The sequence below is a fragment of the Myotis davidii genome, unplaced genomic scaffold (assembly GCF_000327345.1).
Source record: "Myotis davidii unplaced genomic scaffold, ASM32734v1 scaffold482, whole genome shotgun sequence".
Taxonomy (NCBI): domain Eukaryota; kingdom Metazoa; phylum Chordata; class Mammalia; order Chiroptera; family Vespertilionidae; genus Myotis; species Myotis davidii.
Genome location: NW_006293550.1, coordinates 465,841 through 472,403, shown reverse-complemented (window position 1 = coordinate 472,403; position 6,563 = coordinate 465,841). Strand labels below are relative to the sequence as shown.

The 6,563-nt window shown below is 36.1% G+C and overlaps 1 long non-coding RNA gene across 1 annotated transcript in view; it reads left to right on the top strand.

The window, feature by feature from the left end:
- Positions 1-841: 841 nt before the first annotated feature.
- The window catches only part of LOC107183681, a 25,294-nt gene continuing 19,572 nt past the window's right edge, over positions 842-6,563 (top strand). The window contains exons 1-2 of the long non-coding RNA XR_001514471.1: positions 842-854; positions 2,625-2,814. This is a non-coding gene — a long non-coding RNA (uncharacterized LOC107183681). The remainder of the gene's footprint in view (positions 855-2,624; positions 2,815-6,563) is intronic.

Sequence of the window (6,563 nt, the reverse complement as noted above, 5' to 3'; positions counted from 1 at the left end):
ACTCTCTATCCCTCTCTCTTCCTCTCTGTAAAAAATCAATAAAATATATTTTAAAAAAGAAAAGAAAAAAAAGAAAAGAAAATAATCTTCCTAGCCAAATCTGATAGCCTCAAGGAAGCAGCAATTAAGGTTGGATTGGCCTGTTGGCAGAAAAGCAAATTAACACATCTCATTTGGGAACTCTATCCATGAAATGACTTTGAGTATGTTTCTTGTACTTCATACTAATTAGAATAAGAAAACAATATGCCAGGACTAAAATCATCTTACTAAACTTTAAATCAACTATTGGAACGTCAGCTTTCAATGAGCAGAAAGTAGGTTTTGGAAATCTTTCACTTCCAGGTGGGCAGAATTTCCAAAGTTTGTTTTAAGTATGGCTATGGAGGATTTTGACATTGAAGAACCATGTCTCCAACTCAGAAGCCCAGGAATCAAAAGAACCGTAGATGAAGATGTCCTTTCCAAAGCACAGAATCAGGTTTGTCCAGTGGAATTTTAGAATTGCTATATACCGATAACGGCTCTGTGGTTTCCAGTTTTTTCCCTTTTCTGAATGGGAAGATTTATTGCAGTTACATTATCTCTGTCCTACCACTAAGCAGACAATGTCAGAGGGAAGCCAATAATTTCTTTTTGTTTGTTTGTTTGTTTTTGTTGTTCATTAGTCACCAGACCATGAGAAGCAACAGGAGGCAAGTTGAAAAGGACTTTGCATCATCAAGAGTCCTTGAACTTTCAACTGATTGCAATAAATGCTTAGGACTGAGTTTTCCTTGGGTGTAGATGAGTATGGGATAAAAAGCTAAAGAGATATTTCTTGACTATAAAGGAGAATTGTGGCAGAGATAATGGTATATGTTCACCAAACCCATCTCTTTTTCTTTTGGGGCATGTTGATGGGCTAATTTTTCTAGCCAACTTGCAATGGATAAAGCTTTATGACTGGCTGCTGTTAAAGGAATATGGGCAGAAGTGTTATTTACAGCTGCTATTTCTACACCACAAAAATCACCCCTGAACAATTGTTTATTCTCTTCCTATTAGGTCATCCTTTGAGTTTATGTGTTCAAGGTGATGGTATCATAAAATGGAAGGAGCCAAGATTGTGAAGCAGAGCCCTCTCAACCCCCATTACCATGTGATTAGACTATGGCATATGTAATTGATAAGCTTTTATTAAATGACTGAAACTTTAAGTTTTTTTACCCTACCGTAAATATTACACACAATATTTTCAACTTTTGTTTTTTTCACAATATATTGCTCTTGGATTTACTTTGTATTTTTTTTAATATAAGCCTTTCCATTTTCTTTAATTTATGCTTTAACCAGTATGATAATCTATTTTTAATCTATTTTGATTTCCTTAGATTGATTTCATAAATTACTAAATTGAATACTTGGCTCATTTATTTTATTCTTTTTTTTCAAAGTAAGTAAAAACATTTAAAAGTATTAATTTTTCTCTGAGTACATTTTACTCTGGTTCTCTGAGTACAGCTTTGGCTATCTCCCATAAATTTTGACATATTTTTTTATTTTATCATGTTCTGTTCGTCATTATTTTACAAAGACTTTTCAATTTTTGAAGTTTCATTCCTCATTAATATAAGAGTTTGGGAGAATGATTTTACATTTCCATGTGGTTAAGCTATTGGTTTTAAGTAGTGCTCTTCTGCTCATAGCTGAGGAATTTTGAATAAGTTTCTTAACTTTTCTGAAATTCTCTTACCTCATGGTGTTGTTGAGGGTATTAAATGAGAAACTGAAAGCAAAATCATTAACACCATGTCTATTTAATCACAATAACTGAGTAAATAGTAGTGAATGCCATTAAATTGCTTCTGTTGTAATATTCTGAAGATAGTAATTGTGCCTATGGAGGGATAGTGGCCTTCGTGTTACCTATTGGTGTGTAACAAACCAATCCAAAACTTAGTGGCCTAAAATAACAATAATATTTATTTTGCTTACAAATTTAATATTTTGGCAGGCCTATTAGGGTAGCTCATTTCTGCTCCATTCAGCATCAGCTGGGGCATCTCAGAGTCAAAGGGCTGGGATCATCAGAAGATTCACTCATTCATGTATCTAGTGGCTAATTACTCTGACCGTTGATTTAGATCTTAGCTGGTGCTGTTGACCATAAAACAAACTAGTGGCTTCCTTTATGTGACCTGAGCTTTCTCACAATGTGGTGGTTGAATTCCAAGGGTGACACACAGAGAGAATAAGAGAGAGAAAGGGAGAGAAGTGGAAGCAGTATTGATTTTTCTAATCAATCCATGGAAATAATGCAGTTTCTCTTCTTCACTCTCTTCTTCTATGTTCTATTTGTTAAAAGCACATGCTAAGGAGGTTATATTCAGGGAGGGAGCATCAACATAAGATTGTAAAACTACATCGGGTGAGACAATCATCTTTGGAACGTGTATCTACCGCACTGGGTTTATCGTTAATTCTCATTTTCATTTATATCCCCTACTGTGATAGATGGTGAAAATTCAGTCAGTTTCTGATTTGAATATTGGGTCTAAGTCTTTATGATTATTATATTTGTTATTATTTATGTTTATTATTATTTTATGTTTATCGTGATTATTTCTTCTGAATCTTCATAGATATTTTAATAGGAATATTAGAAAAGCTGGATATAACACTGTTCATCACTTGGACCATATGAGGACATGGACCATACTGGATCACTTTTGAACCTTTGCCCTGATGCTAAAATACAGATCTCATCGGGAAATATCACCAAATCAATGTGACCTAAATTTGGTGAAATAATGAAGATATACTTCCTTGTGGGTAGTAATTCCTTTCCCATTTTAATTTAGCAGCCTGCCACTGCTTTGTTCATGGCTATAACTTTTAAGGATGGTAGAATCTGGGCCCTGGGCTGGAAATGTCGTGGAGGTTGGAGTAGTGATCTATGCTTTGAGCAGCCAAATCTAAATCAACCTTTGAAATATTACTTGGGTTGGCAAGCTGCAGCCTGGACCAAGGACATTGCTGCAAGCCAAAAACTTTTGGAACAGTAGATAAAGCTCTGACATTCACACCAGCTGTGACTTTGATTAAGTCACTCTTCTTCCTTTTCTGGATATTTGCCTTCCCCTTCTGGCCAGACCCCCTTACACGCCTTCAGAACAGGAGAGACAGAGAGGGCTGATGAAATAAGCTTTTACTCACTAGTTTTATTAACAACTAAGTAACATTACATGATGAGTTGTCAGAGTCTAGATCACCTGTAGAATCTGGAGCATGTTCAACCCAACCAGAAAAGCCCAATAAAGAAGCTCTTTAACAGCATGAGGTTAGAACCATATTTGCTAATAATGATAGTTAATATTTGTTGGATACGTAGTATAGTCCAGGTTCTATGCTAAACATTTTACATTTATTACATGTCATTTTCTTAAACAGGTGAAAAGATGGATGTTTATTACCCTCATTTCAGGGGTATGGAAACTCAGGCTCAACAAATTAAACAACTTATTCAAGTTCACCCAGCTGAGTGACTGAGAAGAAATTCAAACTAGAGTCTTTCTTATTCCAAAGTCTAGACTTGAAAACATTTCATTATCCAGTACTGCAGATATGATGGAGATCTGGTTCAACTCCACTGTTTTTATGATGAAGTCATTTAGGCCCAGAGGCAGCATGACCTTCCTAGGGTCACAAATCTAATTAATCATTTAGTCAGACCTCTAGGTACCGTGTTGAAATATTTTGTGGTTCTCCTCACACCATAACACTCTTTAGATTTTTAACTCCACTTATAGTAGTTATATCCCTAATAAGGAGCTACATCCCTAATAAATTACCAAGCCATAATCTAGATAATTAAATATTAGAGATATATTTCTGAATTTATGTTTTGTCAATACTTGAGTTCTTATAAAATTATTGCTTAGTAAAAAAAATATAATAAATAATGGCAACACCTCTGCTTGTCTATTTCACAGAGATATCTTCAATATCGATGAAATACTGTCTGCAAAGTAAACAGTATGAAACACTAAACATTATTTAGATGAACTACTAGATGCCCATGTCACTGCTGTGTTTGTGACTGAGATCGTTTCTGGCTACCAGCTGACCACAGTGCAAAAATCCAACAACCACAAGACACTCCCCTCCCACTCACCCAAAGTGGTTCTTCATTTTCTGGTTAAGCAGTTAGAGTAGCGTAGAGTGTTGTGGTTGTTGGATTTCTATACTGAGGGTAGCAGAGAGCAAAGAAATGATCGTTGTCACAAATTCAGCAATAGAACAAGCTTTACCGGCATGTTTAATTATTTCCTATAGCTACATCAAAGTGCTATAGGAAATAATTAAATCTTGCATTTCCCCAAGGTTTAACCAAAAGCCCATTACTACATAATGAAAATTACTGGGATAAAGCCTAAGACACTGCCATTTGCTGGTTTCCATCTAATAATAAAATAGATATATAAATCCTTTCCCATCTCACCCCAGCTTTTTGTTGACTATGGAAAGCTGGCTTCAATACGTTGCTCCTGTATGTAAGCTCTGTATGTAAGAGAAAATTTTAAAAAGTAGTTGGTTGTCTCATAGTAAGTTCCCCAAATTTCTTTCAGACTTGAAATAATTATATGCACTTAATCTGGGGAGTGTTTTTAGAATAGGGAAGGAAATGTGGTTCTCCAAGTTCATTAGAACAGTATCATGTCCTCTCGTACATGATTTTCCCAGATCAGTTTCATAGACTGTTAGTCTTGGTCCATGTCCTTTTTCTAGTACACCTGAGAATTTCTTTAATTCAAGGCACTTGTCTGAATGCTTTTCTGAGAAAATAACATTAGTGCTTATTAACATGAAAGGACTGATAACAGTAACTCAGTGGTTGGTATATAACCATGATTTCTCCTAAGAAAGCAAACTCCAGATTTCCAGTGGCCAAAACACTGCCCAGGAGTGCTGGCTGGTGATGTGGGCAGCATCCTTGATGTTCTTACATCAATTCCAAGCATACTTGCCTCTCATCCTAGTGATGAGAGCCAAGTTAAACCATTTACTTTGTTCTCATTGTTTTGACAGTTCGGAAATCTGTGCAGTGCTTGCCAAATACCCATTTGCTTTGAGAAGAGGAAAAAAAAAATCATGCCTTTTTCTTTCAGTCACCCTTCCTGTCTTTATGAAAAACAATTGTTTTTCTTAGTCACTTTCTTTTTTCTCTTTCTTGTACAGCATAAGTGTTCTTCAGCTTTTTCCCCTCTACCTGACAGTCATTTCTTGTCTCATTTTGGCTATTTCTTTCCATCTCGTCAAACTGTCTCTCATGCTCTTGCATAATCAGTTCTGGGCTTGCTTGATTATATCTATATGCAGTTACTTCAACATCCAATTTTGTCTCTCATGCTCTTGCATAATCAGTTCTGGGCTTGCTTGATTATATCTATATGCAGTTACTTCAAACATCCAATTTTGAACTTTCATTTCAGCTATGAATTAAGCAACATTAAATTAATTTCAACTATTGAAAATCCAGTTATAAACATAGGTAATGCTTTTTAAAAAATATGTTTTCATTGATTTTAGAGGAAGGGTGAGGGATAGAGAGATAGAAATATCAATGAGAGAGAAACATCTGTCGGCTGCCTCCTGTATGCCCCCTACTGATGATAGAGCCTGAAACCTGGGCATGTACCCTGACCAGGAATAGATCTGGGACCTCTTGGTTCATGGGTCAATGTTAACCACTGAGCTACACCGGCTGGGCAGTAATGCATTCTTAATCTACATTCGCCTGTGTATTTAAACTACTTCTTAGAGGCCTGGCAATTTTGGAATATTCATTTACCATTTCAGGTCTATAAGGCTAGTAGGGGGCTTCTTCTTATTGTTATCTTAAGTATTATAAAAATTAGATATTTTTGAATTCATGGCGATTTTAAGTATCTACATATCAAAGTAAAAAATGTTAAAGAGACAAAATGCTAAAGGTAGCTACTCTCTACCTTTGCCTAAAATATAACCCTTTATAAAATCTGAAAATGTTGGTTGTATTTCTTTTATGACAAAAGAAAAGCTGAGGAGATGAGTCAGGCATTGTCCTACAAATGGTTAGTTGGAAAAGCAAGCTTCTCAAATCCCAAATTGGGAAAGGTCTGGACTATGGAAGCAAAGGATGAAATGTGAGGAGAGATGGGTATTTCCTACTGGCGGGGTTTGATAGGCTTTCATTTTTAGAATTCCTATAACCTCATATTTATTTTTCCCCCATTGGAGCCCAGGCTCTGGCCCCTGGAAATGGATGGGAAGTGCCATTCGAAGCTGAAATTCTGAATCCCCTTTTCACAGGAATAGTTCAGTATGGCAGTTCACTTTTACAAAATTTTCAGGACAGGATTTGCTTCAGCCGCTTTAGCTATCTGATTGTCTCCAGGGAAAATGCAAACTGTGTCCTAAATAAATAACTTGCAACCTGAACTCTTAGAACATAGTCCACGTGGAAGCTAGCGGGTGCCTTTATGCTTAGAAGTATCAAAGAAATCCTTGTTGGCGTCTCGGCAAGCTCTCGGAAAATCATA